The sequence below is a fragment of the Piliocolobus tephrosceles genome, chromosome 12 (assembly GCF_002776525.5).
Source record: "Piliocolobus tephrosceles isolate RC106 chromosome 12, ASM277652v3, whole genome shotgun sequence".
Lineage (NCBI taxonomy): Eukaryota > Metazoa > Chordata > Mammalia > Primates > Cercopithecidae > Piliocolobus > Piliocolobus tephrosceles.
Genome location: NC_045445.1, coordinates 29,581,283 through 29,605,922, shown reverse-complemented (window position 1 = coordinate 29,605,922; position 24,640 = coordinate 29,581,283). Strand labels below are relative to the sequence as shown.

General features: G+C 36.1%; 1 protein-coding gene and 1 pseudogene across 2 annotated transcripts in view; one reads left to right on the top strand and one right to left on the bottom strand.

Annotated features, from left to right (window-relative positions):
• The window catches only part of TENM1 (teneurin transmembrane protein 1), a 604,771-nt gene that overhangs the window by 565,331 nt on the left and 14,800 nt on the right, over positions 1 to 24,640 (bottom strand). The window lies entirely within an intron of this gene.
• LOC111531626 lies at positions 4,052 to 4,146 on the top strand (annotated as a pseudogene).

Sequence of the window (24,640 nt, the reverse complement as noted above, 5' to 3'; positions counted from 1 at the left end):
TTGAGGAATCGCCATACTGTTTTCCATAATGGTTGAACTAGTTTACATATATAGGAACACTTTTACACTGTTGGTGGGATTGTAAACTATCTCCTTTCTTAAGAGTTACCTGCTCTGTGTTACCTGTTCTCTCAGGGACCATGACATTTTGTTATGCAAAGCAATGAACAATTTCATACTGTTAATGAAGCCAATACTATTTATATGTGGGACAATGGCTTAACCTTTTTGAAGTGGTTTTGTTTTCCAGATGGGGATGACAATTTAATCAAAGAAATGACTCTTTGAGGCTGGAAATTTCAGGCATTGTGGCAGGCTATACAGGAAAGCATTTGTGGCTGGACGAGGAAGGAGTCTTCTTCATGCCATACTTCACTGTGCACTATCTAAGTGGGCTCCTACTCCACCTGCATGAAATCAAACAAGTACTAACAGTGTATGAACCACCATACCAGCTAGATATCCTGAATATAGAGGCTATTGTGCCTCAGGGCCGCTCTAGGGCAACCACATGAACAGATAATTGGGCCTGTGAGCTGACAAATCAACTTGTACCCACACCATTAAGCAACTGTAATTCACTCTGAGTCTAGCAGAGATCCCATTGTTTACTGCTATAAAGTAAACTCTATAAAACTTATAAATATGGAGACAGAATTTAACATAATGCTGCATAGGGTACCTTATATCACAGAATACTAATAAAAACTTTTATATTATAGAAATACATTTTAATAATGTTGTGCTTAAGAATAATTATACTTTGAATGATTTTCATGAGAGGCATCTTTCCGTACATTCACTTCAATATTATGACTGGGTTTTCTCTTCCAACCTATATTAGGTTAATAAATTACTTGGATTTTAAAGGCTATGGTGAGTTATAGACTTAACTAAAACATGGACTTCTAAACTGACTTGCATGATTCCACATTGGCAGAATTTAACTGCCATTATGAATTACTTGTTAATTATGCTATTTACAGTTTATATGCATTCTTGAGACTTTTAACATGTTTAGCATGTTTCACTTTTTCTCTGCATAAAGAATAAAAATCTATAGGTTTATGTGTGCTGTGTTGAATCATATTTTAAAATAGAAAAAGTAAAGAAATTAGTGTGCAAGTTTGGCTATTGTTTGCATGGTTGTTAAACCATAAAAAAATAAAGTGGAGAACAAATGAAAGAAGAAAATTTATGTAAGTATAACTATGGTTGTCAAAGGAATAGTTACAAAGCTTATAACTGAACCCAAATGTTCAGCATTGAATCAAAACTTTGGAACTGGAAGAGGGTTTTGCATGTATCTGTTCTAGTGGGTCACATATTCAAATATTTACATGGGCCAGGTAAATAACATAAATGAGTGAAGTGGCTCAGATATGCCAACATGGATTAGTAGTGGCTGTGGAAACCCAGAGAGTGCATGCTCTGTCTCACAGGGATCAGCTTCAGCTGGTTGCTGCCCTTTGGGAGCACAGGACCAAGTTTGCTGGACTTTTCAATACTTTGAGACAAGATGGAAACCAATACTTTTGTATGCAGCTTTTTACTTTTAAATGCTAATAACTAATTCAATTTTTAAAGTGTTAGTATCTATGAAACATATAGGGTACATGGGATGTCAGATTAAATCTCTGATGAAGCCCAACAGAAACGAATTTTACAGAAAAGAATATGGAAACATATATTAAGTCACTTACGTGCTGGCCATATTTGGAGAAAGAACATGGGATTTGAACTCAGGCAGATGCAAGCTGCAATTCTAACTCTGTCACATAATCACTAGGTAATGTTAGGCAAGTTTTAAAAACTCTCTGAGCCTTGATTTCCCTCTCTTAAAATGAAGATAACAATACTTGTTGCATAGTATGCTTGTGAAGATTTATAAATAACAGTAACATGTGGGAAGTGCCTACAGTAGATCTTGGCACCTATGAAACACCCACTCTTTTTACCCTTTTCCACCAGTCTATGTGCCTACCCTGTTTTATTATTATTTTTTTCAATAGCAATTCTACAAAATTGGAATTATATTATGCTCCACTTCCTACTAGAATGTAAGTTTATATGATGGTAAGCAATGTGTCTATTTCTTTTTCACTGCTGTATTCCCAACACCAAAAATACTGCCTGACACATAAGAGGTGTTCAATTAATGCATGTTGGATAGATAGATTAATGATTTTAATAAATTTTAGTACAGTGACTCCTTCCTTTTAATGAATAAACACATGCAAGTACATATATGTATATGTTATCCAAGCTCATAAACCAAGTTAAGGCTGTACTGGAACTTGAATTCACATCAAGTTATTTCTCTATGATTACTTTCATTGCATTATTAAAGTCTGTCAAAATTATGCAATGTTCTACATGGACATGCTTGTCTCTTGGGTTTATAAAAAATACAATCTTTGAGGTATTTGAATAGCTTTGCAAAGGAAGTCTTCCTCACACTTCTACTGACTTTGGTGGTTAAAGGCACTTGTACTGCTCTATGGATTATTCTAGGTTTTTCATTCTGACAAAAAGACTATTAACTGCCTTTGTAAATCATAATGACAACAGTTTTACACATATCTGGCATATTATACTTAAAAATACTGTAAAATGAACTCAGAACTGCAAATGTTAGTTGAATCTCACATCAATCTTTTGGGGTAGATGGGACTGGAACTATTTTCCTCATTTTAAAGAGATATCAGAGACACCCAGTGATAAATGCCTTACCTAAAGTCACAGTATGGATAACTAAAAGATCTGGCAATAAACCATAGTTCTAAGGTGATATTTTATATTCATGGGACCTATCGAAGACTTCCCACTGTAGCCAAGACTGCTGTATCTTACAATCTGGATTTTTTCTTCCCCTCCTCCCGTACATAGAAACTAGCCTGTCCTGGGCTCTATCTCCAATCCTGCTACCTCTTATACTTCTACTTGGTATTAATACAACAAACTTTACTGGCCAGAGCCCACCGAGTGATAGAAAAATAAACAAACCAAAGACCTGCCCTCAAGAGCTTTCTACCATCAGTGTAACACAAATATTTAGTCTGGCTAAAATATATGTCCCTTGTAAGAAGTGCTATGCCTTAAGGGACTATATGAGGGGGGAAGAGAGAAAGATGCTGGTGTTAATCTAATATAGTGCTTCTCAACTCAGCATACCTATTAGAATCCCCCAAGGAGCTCTGCAAAATACCAAAGTTTGGATCAATCTAGGGTGGAGTCTGGGCAGTGGACTTTTTGAAAGTTCCCATAGGGATCCTAAGGTACAGCTAGTGTTGAACCACCACTAGTCTAAATGGAATAAATTGCACTGTAGGGAAATAACTGAGGAAAGCAAAAGACAAATACCTACAGGCAAACTTGACTTCCTTTTTTCTTGTAATGCCAGTCATTTAATTAAACAGATCTTAATGCCAATTATATTTACAAGATTTTCATTGAGGCAGTAGCTTTCCTGAGACTTAATCTCCAATGATTTTAAGAAAAATATTTTCCTCCCTCAAATCTGACAAACCAGTGTCCATTTGATGATGATGTAAATATGATCCATTTTATACTAATGTACAAAGTTTGGCAGGTGAAAACCTAAGTGTACACACAAGCGAATGAATCAAAACTGAAATAACTGTCTTAATTTTTATGTATAATTCAAGTGAAACTTGGTTTATGTCCTGATTTCTCTGCATTGCCCATTTTCTTACTTTAGTTTGTTTTTATTTGGGATGGCACTTGTTTACCCTTCTATTTTCAGCTACAACCTACGTTTGGGTTCATCCATCTAAGTTATTTTGGTTTGCTTATTTTTACCTCTTACTTACATATATTTCTTTTCTTTTTCTTAAAAAACCTCCATATTTTTCATATATTCCATGTTTCCTACAATAGTCATTTCCAATATACTACATCAAATTTAGATGGAAAAATTTGTGAGCTCGGTCTAATAAAAAGGAATGACAATTCCTTAAAGAACATCTGTATAGACTGAAGCTCATTAGAGACACAGAGATTTTATGATGTAAGTGCAAATAGTCCCTTCAGCCTTGGAATCTGACTCCATAGGTCTTCATATTCATGTGTGAGATGTGCCTCTTTCAAACCTTGTTACAACTTTGGCACATTACCCATCTGATGTGAACTTAGATCTTTTAAACACTTTTATGTTAAACATAAAAAAACAACGGGAATCTAGGATTTTGTTGGGAATGGCCTGAATGACTTCTTTGAAGGGTGAAATTGAGGTTAAATATGTGCTTATCCAATAGCTATAGTAATATTTGTATACCCTTCTCTACACTCTCCAATCTGTCCAGTAAATCAGTACCATATTAATCTTGTTAAAATGCCCTTTAAATGACCATGCTATGCTCCCACCTTTCATCATCACACGCCTCCCATTTCTTAATGTATTGAATTTAAAACATTTGACTTGGTTTTCAAAATACTTTGATACTCTGGCCCAACCTAACTTATTTTCTATTGATTTCAAGCATCTTCCATGTCAATCAAGCTGGTCTCCCTGTTGTACTATAAAAATACCAGGGTGTTTTTATTTTGTTATGTTTTGTTTGTTTTTTGCCTGCCTCTGAATTGTTCTCAATGTGTATAGATTTCCTTCCTTTTCTCACTCTGACTCTTTAAATTCGACCTGTCTTATGAGTTATAGGATGAGTTCCAATTCTTTTCTGAAGACTCTCCCAATCTAGTGCTCTAACTGATCTCTCCTTTTTCTAACATCCTAAAATACTCACCCTCCCCCGAATGTGGCATTTGATTAAATATAGCTTTGTCACTATTTTAGTTACTTTAAGTATGTCAGCCCTGTAAAGAGTCTGAGGGGATTGTTTATGCCTGTTCTAATATATCCTCCTTGCTTCTAACTTGGTTCTAGGCATATGGTTAAGGCATAATAAATATTTGCTGACTGCTAACTGATGCTGGTGTTGCCTAGTAGCCTGGGCCTATACACACTGTCAGTTCTGTCAACAGAGGCTGCGAAAATTCTACCAGAGATTATGTCTGCACAAAAATAAGCCTTTGGCATAAATTGCGATGACTGCCACTAGAGAATTCACCTGCAGGAAAGGGACCTCAGGCATATTACTTGGTGCTCTCAGAGACTCTTATGCCAGGTTTTCCACTGTCAAAATACAGCTAAACCATGTGCTAATGTCATGATGTGAGTCTCTCCAATAATTAACTGTAAATCTCTACCTGCTTAGTTTTCTGACATGGTTTCAGCATACTAATTTCCAATAGGCTATGCCTCAGAATTACCATGGATTACGAATTTGTGGAAAAATCGGACATACTCTGAGAGTCAAAAATTAGCATTTTAAAGAAGCACTTTATTTTCTGTAAAAACCCTATTTTCAAAGTTAAATGTTCTATTTTATTCTGAATGAGCAAAATAAGTCTAAGGTTTCAGAGAAGAATACATTCAGAAAGTAAAGGATTTAATTCCAAGATCTGGAACTGTGAATCCTTTTCTTTGAACACAGCCTCTCTTTTCTTTTACTCCTTTCCCCACTTTAATTGCTATCACCTCATACCGTAACCTCTATTTCCCAGACTCTGCCCTACTCTCCAAGTCTCTTTATCTTGCTTCTTCCTCCCTGCCGCCACCCCCTACCCCGCACAGACATGCACAGACACACAGAGACAAGCATACAGCCCACCCACCTCCCTAGCCAAACTTCAACCCATGGTCATACACTTGACACTTTAAGAATGTATTTTTTTACAGTCTATATTTTCTTGCTCCCTAGTTCTTCCATTCTTTTTACATTGACACAAAGTAAAAATTCAATTGAATAAATGGTAGCAGTTACTATTATTGTCATATAACACTATCAGAATATCAACTTTTCTGCACAGTGCATTGCCTTACTGAAGTGCCTGAGGACACTCATGATGAAAGCCCTTAAGCTCACACCATTCACTCCTCTGAGGCTCTCACTATATCTTTCCAACTGTGATTACACAATCATTTTATGCCCCCTTTGTATACCAAATTGATACTCCTGCTGCACCTATATATCTGACATCTTTAAAATGTACCCAAATCTTTTATATATGTGCACTTTTTCTCCCTCACTTCATCCTAAAGGACTAGTAACTTGATTCCTTAACTGTTAAAATGGTATGCTTGCTTCTTTTGTACCTTACCATGGGACTACTGTAAGGGTCCTGCACACTGTGGGGGCTTGATAAATGCTATATTGAGAGTCAAATACATGCCTGAAAGAATCCTTTTAAAGCTAACCCTCAAATACCTATAAAATGCCCAAGGGAGTCCCACAGAGGAATAGGTGAGACAGAGCACAGCAGAGCTTATTAAAAACGATCTGGGCTTGCAATACAATTTCTTTTAGACTGGATTTTTCCTTAGGCTTAGGACACGTGCTAATTCTCTCAGCTGCTTTAATCATGTAGATATTAAACAATGAGGGGGCATCAAACAGTCTTTTAGAGTTATGAGAAGTGCATGCTATGAATAGAAACGAGGGAAGATGAAAGCCAAGCATGTGGTGACTGGCAGTCCCAGCAGCAGGTGTCTTGACTGAGGACAGACCCCAAGATCTACTGGAAAATGCAAAATGGAGAAACTCAACCCTGTCAGAGAAGAAGGCTTCAAAACTCAATCCAAATCAAAGAGGGCTGCAGACTTTTATGGAGGTTTTTAAAAGGAAAGTGTTAAGTTTGTCTGAATTGTAAATAGAATCCATCTGAAGACATATTTTCCCTCAAAAAATCATCCCAAAACACAAAAGCAAAAAAAAAAAAAAAAAAAAAAAAAATCAACAATCAAAACAATAACATTTCAAAAGATTTTAAAAGGAGGGAGGGTTGACAGCCAAACCTTTTTTTAAAGTAATGGTAGCCAGGAAAGAAGATGATGGGTTGTAAGAATTCACCACCTGGAAAAGGGAGTTACCTGGGGAGTGACAGCTGCCATAGGAAAAGTAGAACAAACACACCTGCTGTCAGGCACACCTGTTCTTTTCAGGGAGAGGAACCATGAGGCTGAAACAGCAGAAAACGCCCAAGAACAGGGTAGGATGACTCTTGCAACCCTTAAATATTTTCCCTTACTCCTCTGGAGTTATTTCCTTGGCAGGAATGGCTGCAGAGTAACCACATAAGATTTCACCTAAGTCTTTCAATTTTCATAGTCTCTCAAATTGATTTTCTGGCTGATAGAAAGAAATTCCTTAAAGGCCTCAAGAGAGGAGGGAGACAAACATTTTCTGTGGCCTATCCTGGAGAAAGAAGATACATTATTATCTGCTGTATTAAAAATGTGACTTAAAGGTGTTGAATCTTAGGTGGCATGGAGCCTAGCGGGACTGGTAAGGTACACAGAGATTGTAAGGGGATGGAGGATGCCAGGCACACATACCCACATGCATGCACACATGCACACGCACACACACTTGCCAAAAGGCCTTACTTCCCCACAGTAATTTTTTGGCCTTTAACTGTGGAGGGTCACTTAAGAACATGCTATCACTTCTGGTTCCACAAAGCGGCTACCTGGTCACTGATGTTTGCAAAAGTCGAATTCTGGGTTTCCACAGTAGCCCAGAGAATATTTCAGCCCAATGAGAATAAATCAGACCAAAAGGGCAAGATAGCTCTGTAACAGATTAGCTATACTAGCTTTGTAAACGTTCACAATGCCCTACAGGAAAGCCTGCTGCCAGCAGATAAGCCAAACTAGAGTTCAATATCAGTGGTAATATTTCGTCCTGCCTTGTAAAAAAAAAATGATATAGTAAGGGATGGAACTAATTGAGGCAGTGGCAATAGTGAGATAGAAGGAATTTTAAATGTAACTCATGCATAGTCCATAAAGGGACTAAAAAGTACAATATTTTTGAGTACTTACTAGTTACTCTATGTTAGGTACTGCAATGAATTCAAAAGACCTCTATACCAATACAATTAATAGTATTTGCAATCCTTAAGGAACTTAACATTTCACTGGGGAGACAACCTTTACAACCAATGCTTAAGCCAGTAAATAGTCAACTGCAAAGCTGTGAATGTCAGACAATAAAAACTGGAGGAGTTCACAGAAGGCAGTGAGCAATATATGTGGAAGTCAGAAGTTGTGAAGGAAGACTTTATCAAAGAGGCGAGACTTGAGTTAGACCCTGAGGATGAATAGGATTTGGAAATGCTAGAAAGAATCCAAGAAGAATGTTTGAAACTAAGATGCAAAGGAAATATGAGATTCCAAACATGACCTTCAGCGTGAGTCACAGTCACTGTATTTACCCTTGTGTGTAAGAAGCAGTGTATTCTTATTAATGTGGAAATGTAAGTCCCTAGGGATTTAAGTGAAATAAATTACCACCAATTTACATTGAGTTTTTCTAACCTTGCATATAATTCAAATGGAAAAATACATTTTTAAATTTTTACCTTAATTAAATTTCAGGCATCTCTGCATACTTAGGTTTAAGATCACAATCAGTACCAGAATAAAAAATCCCAAGAGGTGCCTCTGAAAGGGTTCCACAGTAAAGTCACTACACTTGGTGAGTTCATATTCAAATCAATCATAAATTCCATTTTAAAATAATCCCAGGAGTAATCTTAAAACCAAATCCTCCAACTCTGTAACTCCCAACTTTTGATTATTCATGTGGTTGTAGTAGAGAAAATTAACCTCTGCTTTTCATGGAGCCCTACTTCCAGATTTTTAGGCTGGGGTAGCAGTATTAACCAGTTTGTATTTCACCTTTTTCAGCTATCCACACTGCCAAGAAGGTGTTAATGAGCAGTGAAAAGGCCAAAAGGCCAGCAGCCAAAGAAAGGCACACAAAATACAATTGGGAAAGCCCTCTTTCAACAACCCAACTTTGTGAGCGTTTGATTCAGCAGTCAAATAGAATATGTTCATGAGTTCAAAGAGGATAAATAAATCCAAAGATTTATCAAGAGTGATTAGAACAGTCTTGAGTCATTTCTCAACTTACGGACAATTTTTAATGCAATATTTCAAAGTGAACTTTAAAAGGAGGGACTAGAAATTATCCATTGTTAATTTTTAAAAGACGTTTCAAGTCCTCATTAATGTTCTACAAATCTAAAATTTGTTAAAATTTTGGCAGGTTTTGTTAGAAATTTACTGTTAGTGAAAAATGTGCATAAAACAAATTAATTTCAAAATTAAAATTTGGAGAGGAAAAGCTTAAGCTTCTTAAGATAAGCTTTTAAAAAGCACTTTAAAGGCATACATTTACATTCCAATACCTGGTAATCATTCTTATCTGTTCATTAAAGCAGGAGTCAAAGGATCTCTATTTGGCCACACTTTATTTACTCAGTTTAAATTCCACTGCATTTTAGGGCCATTTTTGCATATTCTACTCTATAATTTTTATAGAGCTGTATAATATCACTTGTACTATTTTGCAGAATTTATTTTCCACCTAGACATTTTCACATTTTATCTCATGTTTTTATTACAAAGAAGAATACTTGCATACGGTAAACATTTTCAAAAATACAACAAAATATGTATAGGATAAAAAGTGATTATCTTTCTATCCCTGTCCAAGTACTACTCCCCAAAGTTAACAATGAGGAGTATTTTTGTATCTCTGATGCATATACACACATTATATCTTTTTATGTGTGTGTATACATCTTTGTATATGTGTATTAAGTGAAATGTGTGCATATTTGTGTATACGTGTATATGGATAACATATTTTCAACGAAATTTGGGAGCTTTTGATGCAGACTGTTCTACACTTGGTTTATTTTGTTTAACAATATAATATATTGGAGATACGTCTGTCTACATCTTTTTTAATGGCTGCATAGATGGAAGAATATATTTTTTAACCAGCCCCCACTGATGGAGATTTAAAGCATTTCCATTTTGTTTTTGTCAGATATTACTACAGTTGTCCTCCAAACAGATTGCATTACATGACAGTGCCTGATTCCATGTATTTTAGAATAATGAAAATGTAATTCTTACTAACGTATTCAAACATTCAGATGAGTTTCTTCTCAACTGGTCTAAATTAGCCAGGTCCTACTATACAATACTTTGCTTTTGGAGACACTGCTGCTATTGTCATGGCATACTCTGCCCTCTGCTAAATATTTCAGCTCATTTATATTGTGTATTTGGCATTTCAGGGACAGAAGGGAAAGGAAAATGGTTTATGTTCTCTCCTTTTGTATTCTTCTTGAGTACTGCCTATATGGCTTGTGAGGAACTGCTTTTCTCTAATGTATTAGAAACAATGGTGGCAGAACAGGTAAGAAATCAGTGGTGCAGCAGATCAGAGTGTCAGTCTGGCAGAAGATAGGAGCAGTAGAAACAAAAGGGCTATAAGATAACCAAACATAATTGAATTTTGAGTAGTCAACTCTTTCATCTTTCTTCCAAAACCCCATTGGTTTGCCCAGTGGAAGAAAATGGAGTCCTATAGATGGTTTAGGAAGTAAAGAGAATGTGACTATGAACTTTCTTTTGAAAGATTATATTTTAAATATCTCCCTGTATGTTACAGAAAGTTGTTTAATTGTATAGATATCACTTATTGAAAGATAGTTTCACATTGTTCACTGTGAATTAAGTGGAAAATAATAACTGAAGGGAGTTGAGAACAACAAAATCTCTCTGGAAATAAAATATCCTCTTGTAACAGGTGGGCAATATGAAGGATTAAATTAATGCTTTGGGGCACCATTTAGACAGTGGATTGACAGTAAACTTACAATATTTGAAAACAAAAAAGTTATTGTAGAATTGATGATTTGGACAGGTCACTTATCCCAGAGTCCAATTCCCTTTCTGTAAAGCTAGGTGGCTATACTAGATGATTTCTAACAGCTTTTTCATTTCAATGATTCTGATATTATGGACATATTTAACAATAATCGTAACAGACATAAAAATATTCTGTGGCCAGAAATATTAAGATGTTCACTTTTGTATTTTTCTTAAGTCCACTATTGGTACAATTTTTCCTAACAGAGCCTTTTGCTCCTCTGTGCCTGGCTAGATTTTACTTTTGAACTTAACCCAGATGTCATATCTTCCAGGAATGTTTCCCCGACCCTTCTAACCCTTTATTTGAGTTAGATGTTCCTCCTACTGTTATTATCACACTGTGTTTTAAATTATCTGCTTTTTTTTTCAGTCTCCCAATTTGATTATAATAAATTCCTTTTTGGCAGCAACTATGCCTTTGTATTCCCAGTGCTTAGCACAATACCTACCACATAGGACCCAACAAATGTTTACCAAATTAATTAAAGCATGACATTCAAACACTCATGTCAATAATTTTTTACAGCAGAAATATCTGAAATTGCTACATCATTGGCTGGTAAATGCAGCTGCCTATTTATAATCTTAGATATCTCATGAGTATCTAAAAATGAAGATATTTAAAACAAAATTCATGATTTCTAATCTGAAACCTATTCCTTTCTCAGCTTTCCCGACATTAGTTTCCCTGACCAGAACCCTGACTTATTCCTGATTCTTCCCTCTTCCTGTCTACTCAAATACAACCCTGAACATAAGGTCCTTTAGGTTATATCTCAAGAATATATCTCAAATTAGTCCACTTGCCTCTAGCTTCACCTCTTGCATGGACTTCTGCAATAAGTTGATAACTGATTTCTCTTGTTCGTTTTTGTATTCCCCATCCATTATCCAAACAACTGCCAAAGTAATCTTTTATATATGTGAACCCCACTGCTGCCCCTGATTAAAACCAATCAATATAGTCCCATTACCTTAGGAGAAAGTCTAAAATCTTTGGCATAGTTTTCAAAGCCCTAGGTCTTGTCTCCACCCAACTCCCCAACTTCATCACGTAGCACATTTTCTCTCCCTTTCTGCAATATAACCACATTGGTTTCCTTACAGTCATTAAAACACACCAAACTCTTTCATGACTTAGAGGCTTTGGACATGCTGTTTCCCCTCGCTTGGAATGCTCAGTCCGTGGCTCTTCACATGCTCCACTCTTCCTTATCCTTCTTATCTCAGCTTACAGATTACTTCCCTGGACACACTAAGTAGATCCCTAGCCTCGCTCTGTTATCGTCTAAGCATACACTCTGTTGGTCACCATAGCACCTCATAGCACTATTTGGTATCCCTAAATAGATTATAAGCTCAATGAAGACAGGGTATATATTTGTTTCATTGACCACTGTACTCAGTGCTTAGTACCTTGTCTGGCACATAATAGATGTTCTCTCTATATTTCTTGAATGTAATACTAAGCAAATGCAAAATAAATACTAAGAGTGCGATGACAATGCTGTACTGTTTTGGTGCAAAATCAAGCCTGGTTAATCACAGAGGTGCAATCTTGATAAACAGATATTCAGTGCCTATTCACAATTCTTAAAAAGTAGTATAACTAGGCCGGGCATGGTGGTTCATGCCTATAATCCCAGCACTTTGGGAGGCCGAGGTGGGCAGATCACCTGAGATCAGGAGTTTGAGACCAGCTTGACCAACATGGTGAAACCTCATCTCTACTAAAAATACAAAATTAACTGGGCGTGGTGGCACATGTTTGTAATCCCAGTTACTTTGGAGGCTGAAAAAGGAGAGGAGAATTGCTTGACCCAGGGAGGCAGAGGTTGCAGTGAACCACAATCACGCCATTGCACTCCAGCCTGGGCAACAAGAGTGAAACTCCACTTCAAAAAAAAAAAAAAAAAGTAGTATAACTATTAAGCACTTATCCACGATCCTTCAGCCATAAATACTGGCAAAAACCACTAAACATATTCACCCATTTGTTTACTCACTTATTCAACAAATGATATAATAATAGAAAATCAATAATGACTACAACTATATGGAGAAATACTGTTATAAATGAATGGATTTGATTACAAACAACATGGAACAATCAGCTAATTTCAATTTTTTGGTAAGTTATATGTAAGTGCCTTTAAACTTCTCCAAAGGTACATGTTTATTTCTTCTGTCTAGATTCTATACATAGAGGATAGAGTCCATAAATTGTATTTTTCCTGCTCCAATAGTGCTTATTGCAATGCTCAGCAAATAAATAGATGATGCTCATCTACGTGCTTCTCCCTGTATCTGTACCAACATAGACCCTGAGCTTTTCCATGACAAAACTCATACTAAGATCCAAAAGAACATACTTCCTGAGAAAGGAAAGAGAAAATACAGATAAGAAAAGAAAACCCTAATAAGGGCCGAAAAGTCTGTCGATGATGGACAGAAAAACATTAGAAGAAGCACTACTATGTAGTATCAGATGCATATATTTACATTTAATTTGAGGGTGATAGGCTTAGAACCACACAAATGATTTTTGTTTATGCCTTCTAGTAGCTTACTATCCAAGATGCTGATTATACTGCAAGGTACATAAATAATTTAAAGGGCTATTTTTCATGCTGCCTCATATAGCAACTCAATGGGCTATATCATTGCAGTATATTATTTGTTATTGAATTTCCTCATTTTCATTTGCTGAGCTGATTTTTATCAATACTACTACAGCTTCTTTTTATTTATAGCTTCTATTAATCTTGACATCGTATTGTTTGCATTAAAGAGTGGCCTGAAGTGTTTCTATTAAAATTATTAACATTTTCACTGAAATTTAGCCAAAATATTAAAGAAAATACATTGTAACAGTCCATATATGTTTATGCAAAGAACATAATTCAATTCCTGATGTAAACCAGAACAACCCAGTCTCCTTAATATAATAAAAGACAAATACAATATAAACCTACAAATGTCTGGACATGGTGCCATTTCCGAAATAGGATAGGAATTAGGTAATATTTGGCCAGAGAGGAAAAGCAAGATTTTTGGAAATTATCCTCCTAAAGCTATAAATAACCTGCTAGCAATTTCAATTTAAGTTCAAGTTATAAGGGCAAACTGGCCACTCAAACTGTTTTCAGTGAGAAAAAGGAATTTAGAAGTACCTTCATTGTTTTCCTGCCTGTGTGATGTCAAATATCTGCTTTATTTAAATAGCTTGAACTTCCACTTGGTTGTTTCAATATCAAACATTGTCTAAAAACGATCTTTACAATAAGAAAGCCTGTGATATGTGGAGACGACTACCGCAATTTTAGGTTTCACAATAGCCACAGTAAATGATTTGCCTCTAGCAAATCCATCTACTTACATGTCAGTAGAGGAACATGGTTTAATAAATCTGAATTGGTTCTGAAATGGGAATTGCATAAGGATGACAATAGTGAGAAATATGGTAAAATGGAAGGACTATTTTTGAAATCTCTTTTCTTCATGCAGACTACTGAGAGTTTCTAGAGCTGCTGAAAAGGGTAGAAACTACATGTGTGGATTTCTTAGTGAACATAATCTCTCCACAGATTCCTGGCTAAATAGTAAAAAGCAGCATTCTGGTGAGTAATTGTATATACATCGATGCTCAAATGAAGGCATTCTGCAGAAGTTGTATGCACAATAAATCACCGTCTGTACTTGGCCCTTGGAGTCTATTTGAATGCCCATTCAGTCCAAGTAGGCTGGCTAGATATGTCATTGATTTTCTTCTTCAGTGCCATCCCTGGGAAAGAAGCCAATGTTTAATAATGGAAAAGATCACAACTTAAAAAGGGAGGAGGGGAGAGAGTATTTTTGAACCCCAATCAGCAAGTTTCTGGAAACTGGGTATGCTAACAAGGTATTTATGGACTTAGGTTGGATACAAATAAATACATAAAAAACAAGTATTCATCTGAATAAGAAAGGACATTACAACACCTTTGACTTGGAAATCTCACTCTGCCAATGATATCCTATCCTTATACCTATTGGACTTCCTCATGGCCATAAAACCTACTTTTCAACCTTGACAAAGACCACAAGATTGATAACCTTTTATTTTCCCAGTCAATCAGTCTCTCTCCTAACTGAAGCTCTTTTCTATGGTGGTCTCAAATCCAGGATCAGCTGTTTTAACTAGTCTTTCAACAGCATTATCTCTGCCTTCTCCCTCATCTTTCTACTTGACCTATCTTATCAATCAATCCTCCAAGAAGTTTTACCTTGGTTTCCACTGTTTCTGCACCTGGGCTGATAAGAAAATTAAAATTACTGTATTTAATATCCCTTTCCTAGGAACGTGGCCCTCAATTCAAATGATTACTATAAGAAAAGGCACTTGATTTGACTGGATAAATCCTAATAGCCATTCCTTACAGTGGCTACAAAGTCCTATGTGATCTAGCTCCTGCTCACTTCTCCCACCTCATCACACATTACTCATTACTCTCCTCTTCACTCACTAAGATCCATTCACAATGGCCCTCTCTGTGCTAATTAAATATGCCAAGCTCATTTATCAATCAGCTTTTGCCCTCATTCTTCCCTCTGTCTGAATAATATTCATCCAAATCTTCAAATAGCTGGCTTATTCTTGAGATCCAAGTGTCAGCTATTCAGACTTCTCTGACCATCAAGGCTAAAGTAGACCCTACTGCCAGTCACTCTTTATTATAATCCTGTTTTAATTTTTTAATAACATATATCAATAGCCAAAATATATTGTTTATTATCAATCTCTCCTTACAAGAGTGTAAGCTCTCAAAAGTAGGGACCATGTCTGTGTTTTTCACAACTGTATCCCCAGCACCTAAAACAAGATCTGAAACATTGTCAAAACACAAAAAATTCTCGTTGAATGATGGAGTCGATTGTCACAGTGATCAGTTCATGTGTGAACATCTGACCTAAGCTTTGTCAATCAAAGTACATTCTGCAGGTCCTACCCCTGGCCACAAGTGATTGATGCAGGAGTGGGCAACTGAACAAAACAAGGCTAATCAAAGTCCTTACTTAGGATTCTAGGTGTTGGGCCCATTAAATACACTGCTTCTATATCAGGGTGGTAAGAAGAGATGGTTAAGAACCTATATCAGCCATGTTTCACACTCTGTGTTTACTAAGCCTGTGTACATGAAAATGAAATTTAAATTCAAAGCCCACTAGAAAAATTTAAAGACTATACTGATCATTTATTAGCTCCAGTTATTTCCTATGTCAGTCATATCCTTGCCCTTTCTACAGTTTGCTATTCTAAACTTTCTTTTGTTCCCTGAGCCAATAAATTCATGCCACTTTTTGCTTAAGCTAGTTTGAGTTGACTTTCTGTCACTTACAACCGAGATTCTAACCTATATACTAACTTTCCCTGCAACCCTACTACCACTTTCTAGATTATTTTCTGTCTCTTATTGTTCATTCTGCTAATGTTTCTTACTCTACTCACAGCCCTCTCTCCCTCAATCTTGGCAGACGACATTGTCTCCTACTTAACGTAGACAGCAGATGCTATGAGACATGACACATTCCTTCAATTATCCCTGCTCCTCTCATGTTTCAGAGACCAAACATTCCATCTGTATTCTGGATCCTTTATTTAGGCTTTCTCCAGAACCTTGCTCCATCAGATACTACCTCTCTTTTCTATCACTTAAATTATTTTCTTCATTAGTTCATTTTCCCTTGACTGCAAGTATTCATTCATTCATACTTCAAATATTTATCCATTGCCACTGTGGGAGGTGCAGGACTAGGTTAATGTACATGCTTATGTTTCTTTTCCATCCAAAAAAAACAAATTAGTGAGACAACAAAAAATTCCTTCCTAAAACCTGTGTTCTCTTTTAACTATTGCCCCTCTCTCCTTGATCATCCCATCACTTCTCAGTCAAGCATCTTAAAAGCCTATACTTGATGTCTCCACTTCCTTTTACTGCATTTATTTATCAACCCACTGAAATCTTTCTTCTATCTCTACTATTACACTAAAATCTCTTTTTTCAAAGGCAGCAATAAACTCCTAAATGCCAAAACTGGTAAATACTGTAGTCTTTACTTAATGAGACCTTTCCTCATATATGATACTGTTCCCTCTTTCTGGATTATTTGTTCTTTCTTGTCTTCTATAATACGACTTGTCCTGAATTTCCATTAATCCATCTCTCAGCAATTTTCCTGGGCTCCTTTTCCTGTCAGTCCTTTAAATGTTTAGTGTGCTACATGATTTTGTCAATTGCCTCTTCCTTTTATGTTTTCTACTCTGTACATGCTCTTCTAGTGTGATCACATCCAGTCTCAAATATCAGTTATGTATCAACAATATCCAGATCCATTTTCTAGCCCCAGTACTCCAAGTCTTGTATATCTAACTTCATAGTAGATATTTCTACCTGGAGAAACTACAGCCCTGTGAAGTCATGTTCAAAAGAGAATCATTATTTTTTTCCCCCTAAAACTCTGCCTTCTTTCTTCCCTACCTTCGTTTGTTGATTGCTAGCACCATCCTCCTCTTTAATGACTTACCAAAGATAGAATTTGTATTAGTTCATTTTCAAGCTGCTGATAAAGACATACCCAAGACTGGGTAATTTATAAGGAAAAAGAGGTCTAGTGGACTCAGTTCCACGTGGCTGGGGAGGACTCACAATCATGGTGGAAGGCAAAAGGCATGTCTTACATGGCAGCACGCAAGAAAGAATGAGAGCCAAGTGAAAGGGTTTTCCTCTTATAAAACCATCAGATCTCTTGAGACTTATTCACTATCATGAGAATAGTATGGGAGAAACTGACCCCATGATTCAATTATCTCTCACCGGGTCGCTTTCACAACATGTGGAAATTATGGGAGCTATAATTCAAGATGAGATTTGGGTGGGGACACAGGCAAACCAGGTTTTTCTGGAAATCTTTATTATTTTCTCTCCTTCATTAGTAACAACCAGTTAGCCCCTAAGTCTTGCCAATTTAAATTTATCTCCTATGTATATCTCCCTTTTTGAAAATTTGGATATTTAATGCCTAAGTTAAGCTCCTAATCATCTCTTTCTCTAGATTATTGCAATATTTTCCTAACTGGTCACTTTCAACCTGTCTTTCACTCTTCTAATGTATCCACCTCATTGTCCACAGAAACTACAAAAGTTTTGAAATCCTCCCCACCAGAGAGGAATGTGTTTAAAGCACACTAAAGTTCACCTTGAAGATTATGCTTTTTTCCCCCCACAGGGCTCAGTAGTTCCAAAATGCACCTTTGAATTTGTCACAATTGTTTTGATAAGACTACAATTAACCAAGTAAAGTAGAAGTCTATTAACAGCAACAGGAAGTCACTGAATACTGGTCATAGCATTGGGCAGAGAGGTAAAACGGTGGAGAAAAAGAAATGGTAATGTAATTTTGAGGAGAACTAAATTCTTACCTGAGTTTTTGTTATGATTTGTCTATTGCTAGGGTTCAAACACTTCTTCTGAACCATATCTACATGCATATCAAGCTCAATATTATATTAGCATATAACTTGGAAGTCATTTCTGTTCTTTTGTATCTCAACACAAGCAGATAAAGGCATATCGCCAGTTTTATTATTTTTATTTCAAATAGATGTCTTGTCACTTTCTAAGGTCTGTTCTTCAAATGGGGAATTATAAAGAAGAATCTCAGAAATGAGCATTTCAGTTTTAGGAGACTAAGAAGGATCAGACAGGCCAGTGCTGAAAAGGAAATCATCACACAGAGATCTTGTTGATCATCCTAGCAAATCTCTCTTTTCATTTTACTTTTCTTCTTTGGTTCGAAGATTCTCTCTAGAGGCAGAAGGGAGGGTTGTACATTTCAAATTATTTTTAGGTCTTTGATTAACTGTGCCACCAGACCCCAGGTGACTATTAATATACTAGTAAAGGCAGTTAAAAGAAGACCTGAGGTCATTCAGAGAGTGAATGAAGCAAAATTGAAAGCATGAGTCTTGACCCAGTGATATGATCTTTCTAGTAGACCACATAGTAGAGGCAATCCAAAAGGGAGCAAATGGGAATAAGGGACACTACCTGCACAAAAGGTTAGAAGACAAAGCTACTCAGCATGGAATTCAGAATTAAAATGAAAGAACTTACCTAGTGAACTTTCAATTCAACCATATCTCAATAAAGCTCAATCCTATTATAACACAGCACACGATTATAAGGCTACAAATGTACTGCAGAGAAAATCCTGTGTCTTGAAAAATAAAAGCTCAGTAAAACAAAAGCCAAAATAAAAAAGCTATCAGTTATGCTTCTCAACATGAGTTTTATAAAGTGGTGCTGCTGTATTAAATTTTTGTCTGTGACCAAAAAACAATGTCTTGAATAGCAAATGCTCCATAAATGCTTGTTCAATTGAATTATCTAATTGGTTAATGTCAACTTTTTAATATTTAAGGATCATTGGGGATTATACATTGATTAGCTAACAAGTACTTCTTATCCAGAGAAAACTGGAAGCTCATGCCATAGCTTACTAGGATTTTTGCAAGAGGAGACAAACATTCATAAGATTCCTGTTAATTATGTTTCCACTTCTCATGAATTGTTTACTTTTATTATTTACCTATGTCTTGAATGGTATTGAAGCAAGCCATGTAAGTCCCTTTGTCAACTGCCAGAAGTATAATTCTCTACAATTAATCAGTAAAAAGAGAATTAAGCATTGCTTCTTTAGAATTAGGAAAAACCTGCTGCTGATAAATTGAGTGCATTAAGAAATTAACATACCAGTAAATGATTGATCATTACAATTATCTGAATTTGCATTTCTAGAATTTCACTGAAAGAACTCGAAATCATTCTTCTAAGATATTTTTAGCTATGTTTTCCAACTGGATGAAGTATAAAAGAGATATGCTGCTTGTTATTACAATGATAAGTTCAAGAATCTTTTAAAACTGTTCACAACTGGACATTAAATAAATTAATCCAATATATTTTAAAATAGGAACTCATACAAGGGTTTAGGGTTTACCAGCTAATTTTTTTTTTTTTTGTCATCTACTCTGATGTATAAAAGAACAATTCATCTGTATGTCATGAATCACAAAGGCTTGTAAGTCACCCAACTACTAAGCATCCTGATTAAAAAGCTGGAGAAGAGCAGGCCATTTAAATAAAAATTATTTGGCAGATGCAAACATCTCTATGCAGGCAGCTCATGAAAATATTACTGAAGAGTAAATAAAATAGGATAACGCCATCCAAAATATACCATTCTCACTCCAAGCTAAAAATAATAACTTTTGTTTGAGGACAAACAACAACAACAACACTAATAATAAGTATTGATAACAATAAGTAATATTGAAAGATAACCATGTGCCAGACATTATTTTAGTATTTTGTTGGTTTGCTTTACTTAAATAAATATTTACCACATGGTTAGTATGTCCTAGGTAGTGTTCAAACACTGGGACTCAGCAAAGAACAAAACACAAAATTCCTTGCTCTCACAGAACTTAATCTAGTATGAAAGACAGAAAACAAATGAATAATAAAAATATACTAATAAAATAAAAATATACTAATAAAATATACTAATAAGTATATTATATACTTATAAAAATCTACTAATAAAAATATAAAAATATACTAAGCATAAATGTATAGTTATACATATTTGAATATATAGTACATTAAATATGTATGTAGTAAGTGTAAATAAATATGTAAAGCATAAATACAAATAAGCAAAATAGTATGTCAGATGGTGTTAAATAGGGTGAACGTAATGTCTCAGTTTTCTCAGATAGTACTGGTTTATACCTGTGGTCTTAGTGTAATTACCCCTAGCCCCACCTTTCACTCTAAAAAATGTCTCAGTTTGGACAATAAATCATATGGTCACCTAAATGATAAGTACTATGGAGAGAAAAAAGCAGGAAAACAAATGTGTTGGAGGAGGGTTGTACTTTCCAATAGCATAGTCAGGGAATGCCTCTCTGAGAAGGTCACATCTGGGTAAGAACCTGCATCAGGCAAAAGGCTGAGCCAGGTCTCTATACAGGTAGATATCAAGGGAAAGAACATTTCAGGCAGAGGGAATAGCGATTGCCTATATTTTTCAGAATCATAACAGAATGGTTGTAACAGAACGGATGAGGAAGGAGTAGCAGGAGATGGAGTCACACATGGAAAGGGAAGCCACATTATGTAGGGCTGTGTCCTCAGTGAGATGGGGAGCCATTGTAGGTTATGAGTAGGAAAGTGATATGCCTTGGGCTTTAAGAGTATCACTCTGACTATTGTATTGTAGGTAAATTGTAGGGGTGTAAGAGCATAAAAGGAGATAAATCAGTCAAAAGGCTATTGCAAAAATCAATATGAGAACTGATGATGGCTTGGACCAGGGTAGTAGCAAAAGAGGTGATGATAATTAGTCAGATTTTGGATATATTTTGAAGACAGAGATGACAAGGTTTGATGGTAAAATTGCTGAGGTCACGAATCATGTCAAGGTTTTTGATACCAATATGGGGACATAAGAGTTGCCAGAATCTGAGATAGAAAAAGTTGGAGGAGCAGATTTTGAAGGGAGGGTCAGGAGTTCTGTTTTGAATATTGTCTCAGCTTGGGTTTCCCAAAAAGCAGACAGTGAAAGAAGAGATTGTGTGTTGGAAGTAAATTTTGGAAAGCGATCCCCAAAATAAGAATGGATGATCAGTACAAGTGAAATAAAGAAGAGATGCAAGTCAAAGGGTGAGTTTTTGAGCTGGTCACAGCTGAGAGCAGCTGAAGCTTGATCTTACAGGGCATCCTCTGAAGAGCTTGTAAAATGCCTCAGAGAATTGTCTGCTCAAATACAAAAGAGGGAGGCAGTCATGAATGACTCTTTCTCTTCTAGGTCAAGGGTTGTCCCATGATGTGTTAACCCTCTCACACTGCCAGGCTTGCACATGCCTCAGAATGGCTGAGTGGGTTGCTACAGGCATTCCACATACAAGTAGCAGAAAAGGCAGGAATGAGAGCTATCTGATGCAGTTGAAAAAAAATGTGTTGTTAGTGTATATCTGCATGCAGCTGGTAGGTGTAGCAATAGCTGGAATAAAAAGGTGGGGTGAAAACGTGAGGTGAATCAGAGGTGTCCAATACAGGTATGTTAAGTTTGAGATACTTATCAGACATGCAAGTGGAAATAAAAAATAACCAACTGGATATATGAATCTGCATTTCAAGGGAGAGGTCAAAGTTGGTGATGTAAATGTTTTCTGTATATAAATGATATTAACTGTATGAAAGAGGATGATCTGACCAATGGAATAAGTGTAGCAAAGGTAAGAGAAGAGGTCTGAAGGCTGGATTCTCAGGCTGTCTGATGTTTAATAGTTGGGATGATGAGAAGGATCCAATAAAGCAGAGTTAGAAGAATGGTCAGTGAGATGAGAGGTGGCTCAGAACATGAAATCTTGAAACTCAGGTGAAGAAGAAACAGTGAGTGATCAGTGGTGTCGAATGCTGCTGAAAGGTCAAGATGAAAACTAAGAATTGACCATTTAATTTAGTACCATGGAGACCTTGGTGATCTTTACAAGAGCTAAGGATTTCAAGAAACTCTAAGAAAAGTCATTAACTTAAATGTTGCATTTCCTGCAAATAGTGGTAGGGAATGAAATAAGAAAGACCATGATGCAACAATCAAACACTGAAAAAAGTCTGTAGGTCTGAAGATTGACAAACAACCTTAATGAGGTAGAAAGAAGGAGAAAACAATAATCAGATGGTATGAACTTCAAAAAAAGTGAAGCTATAAAACTGAAAAAAAGTAAAAACCTAAAAAAAAAGTGAACTGTAAAACAACACCTTGGAATAAATTGGTCATCACTGAGTAAATTATTTTTGGCTCAGCTAATTCAACTAGTTAGTTCACAATGTTAGAAGGAGAGAGGTTGATAATTTGATCTTCACCCTAGACAGCTAATCTGGCAAAGGAAAGAACACTGTCCCTTGGCCATAGCATACACTTCGGTCTTGCATAGCAATCTTGCAAATTATATTGGCCTAATGCTAATCACAGTGGATTCCTGACATTAAAGTGCAGAGAGCTCAGGGTATACCATTCCCTATTAACTAGGAAAACCATGCAGATATTTCTAATTGTATGTAAAGAGCATCAGCTTTCATTATAGACCCATTTGAACACCAATGACTATATTTTATAAATGCCTTTCTACATATACATTACAGTATATTGATTGAGGGCATGACACTTAGTGTCCAGCAGACATATGTTCAAGTCTCAACTGGGCTATTTACTAGATGTGTCATCTTAGGAAAGTTAACCTCCTTCTCCATGCCTCAATTTCATATATTGTAAAGTGCGGATTAGAAATGTGGCTAAATATTACAGGGTTATTTTAAAGGTTAAATGAGATCATGCTTAACAGTGTCTGACACATAATTAAAGATGAGCTATTATTGTTCTTTAAAATGGGTAAGCATGAGGATTTACTTGCTGAAGTATAATGGTTTACAAGGTCCCACTCTGCTGTCATTGTTAGTCTAGAAGCATTTTTCTGTAACAGCTTTCAACTTTATTTTAAACTTGGGAACTCACCAGAGACTGATTTTTGTTTTGTTTCAGCTGTTCAGAAGTCACCTATGAAGTTAAGCCTCTTATGTGGATTAAGTCAGTGGCAATATTGATTTAGACTCTTCATGAGCTACCAATTCTAGTTATCCTAACTTTCCAAGGAAGAAAAAAAAAAAAATCCCTTGGAAGATTAGAAACTCTTTCATTCTCACTCCGAGTAGACTTAGTTGTAAAATAATCCAGTGAATGCTTAGTTAGGAAGGCCATCCATATCGTAAAGAGCAATATTTCCATTTATTCAAACTACAACATCAATAGAATCTGCCTCCCATAATCTAGCAATGAAGGACACTGTTTGGATTAATTTGTTCAAAATTTTAACAGTTCTTGAACCTTCCCAATAAAATGATCCACTAGTATGTACAGAATTTTTAATAAATATGGCTATGTAATGATAGTAACTGAAGTAATAGTTGTTGGTAGTAATTGGATTACAAAACCTTTCAAATGAGTTTGTGGCAATAGAAGGTGATAAAGAACGCTACGGGAAAAGACTCATCTGCTGTTGAAGTTTCACTAAAACTCCATTCATGGGGTCAATGCCATCAGGAAGTATTAGAGGGAGCACAAGATCTACTGCTGAGCTATTTTGCATAAAGTTTACATAATCTACAGTGTCCAAAAGCCATGATGCTTTAACGAGTTGTAGCCAAGCAAGACTCTTCTAATCCAACTGATTAATGTGCATACAAAAGATAAATGTTAGGAATTTTATTTTAATCAATACTCTTTCAGGGTTTACAAATTCTATTATCTGATGTTAATTGTTTTTTTTTTTTTTCTTTTTTTTGAGACAGAGTTTCACTCTTGTTGCCCAGGCTGGAGTGCAGTGGCACAATCTTGGCTCAGTGCAACTTCCGCCCACTGGGTTCAAGTGATTCTCCTGCCTCAGCCTCCTGAGTAGCTGGGATACGGGCGTCCACCACCATACCCAGCTAATTTTTTGTATTCTTAGTAGAGATGGTGTTTCACCATGTTGGCCAGGTTGGTCTCGAACTCCTGACCTCAGGTGATCCACTCACTCATGTTGGCCTCCCAAAGTGCTGAGATTACAGGCGTCATTTTTATCAGAGACATTCTCTAGAAGATTTGAACTGAAAACCATTCTCCAGTGTTTCACAGCTGCTTAATTGGAGATATTACAACTATAGTTACCATGATAGGACT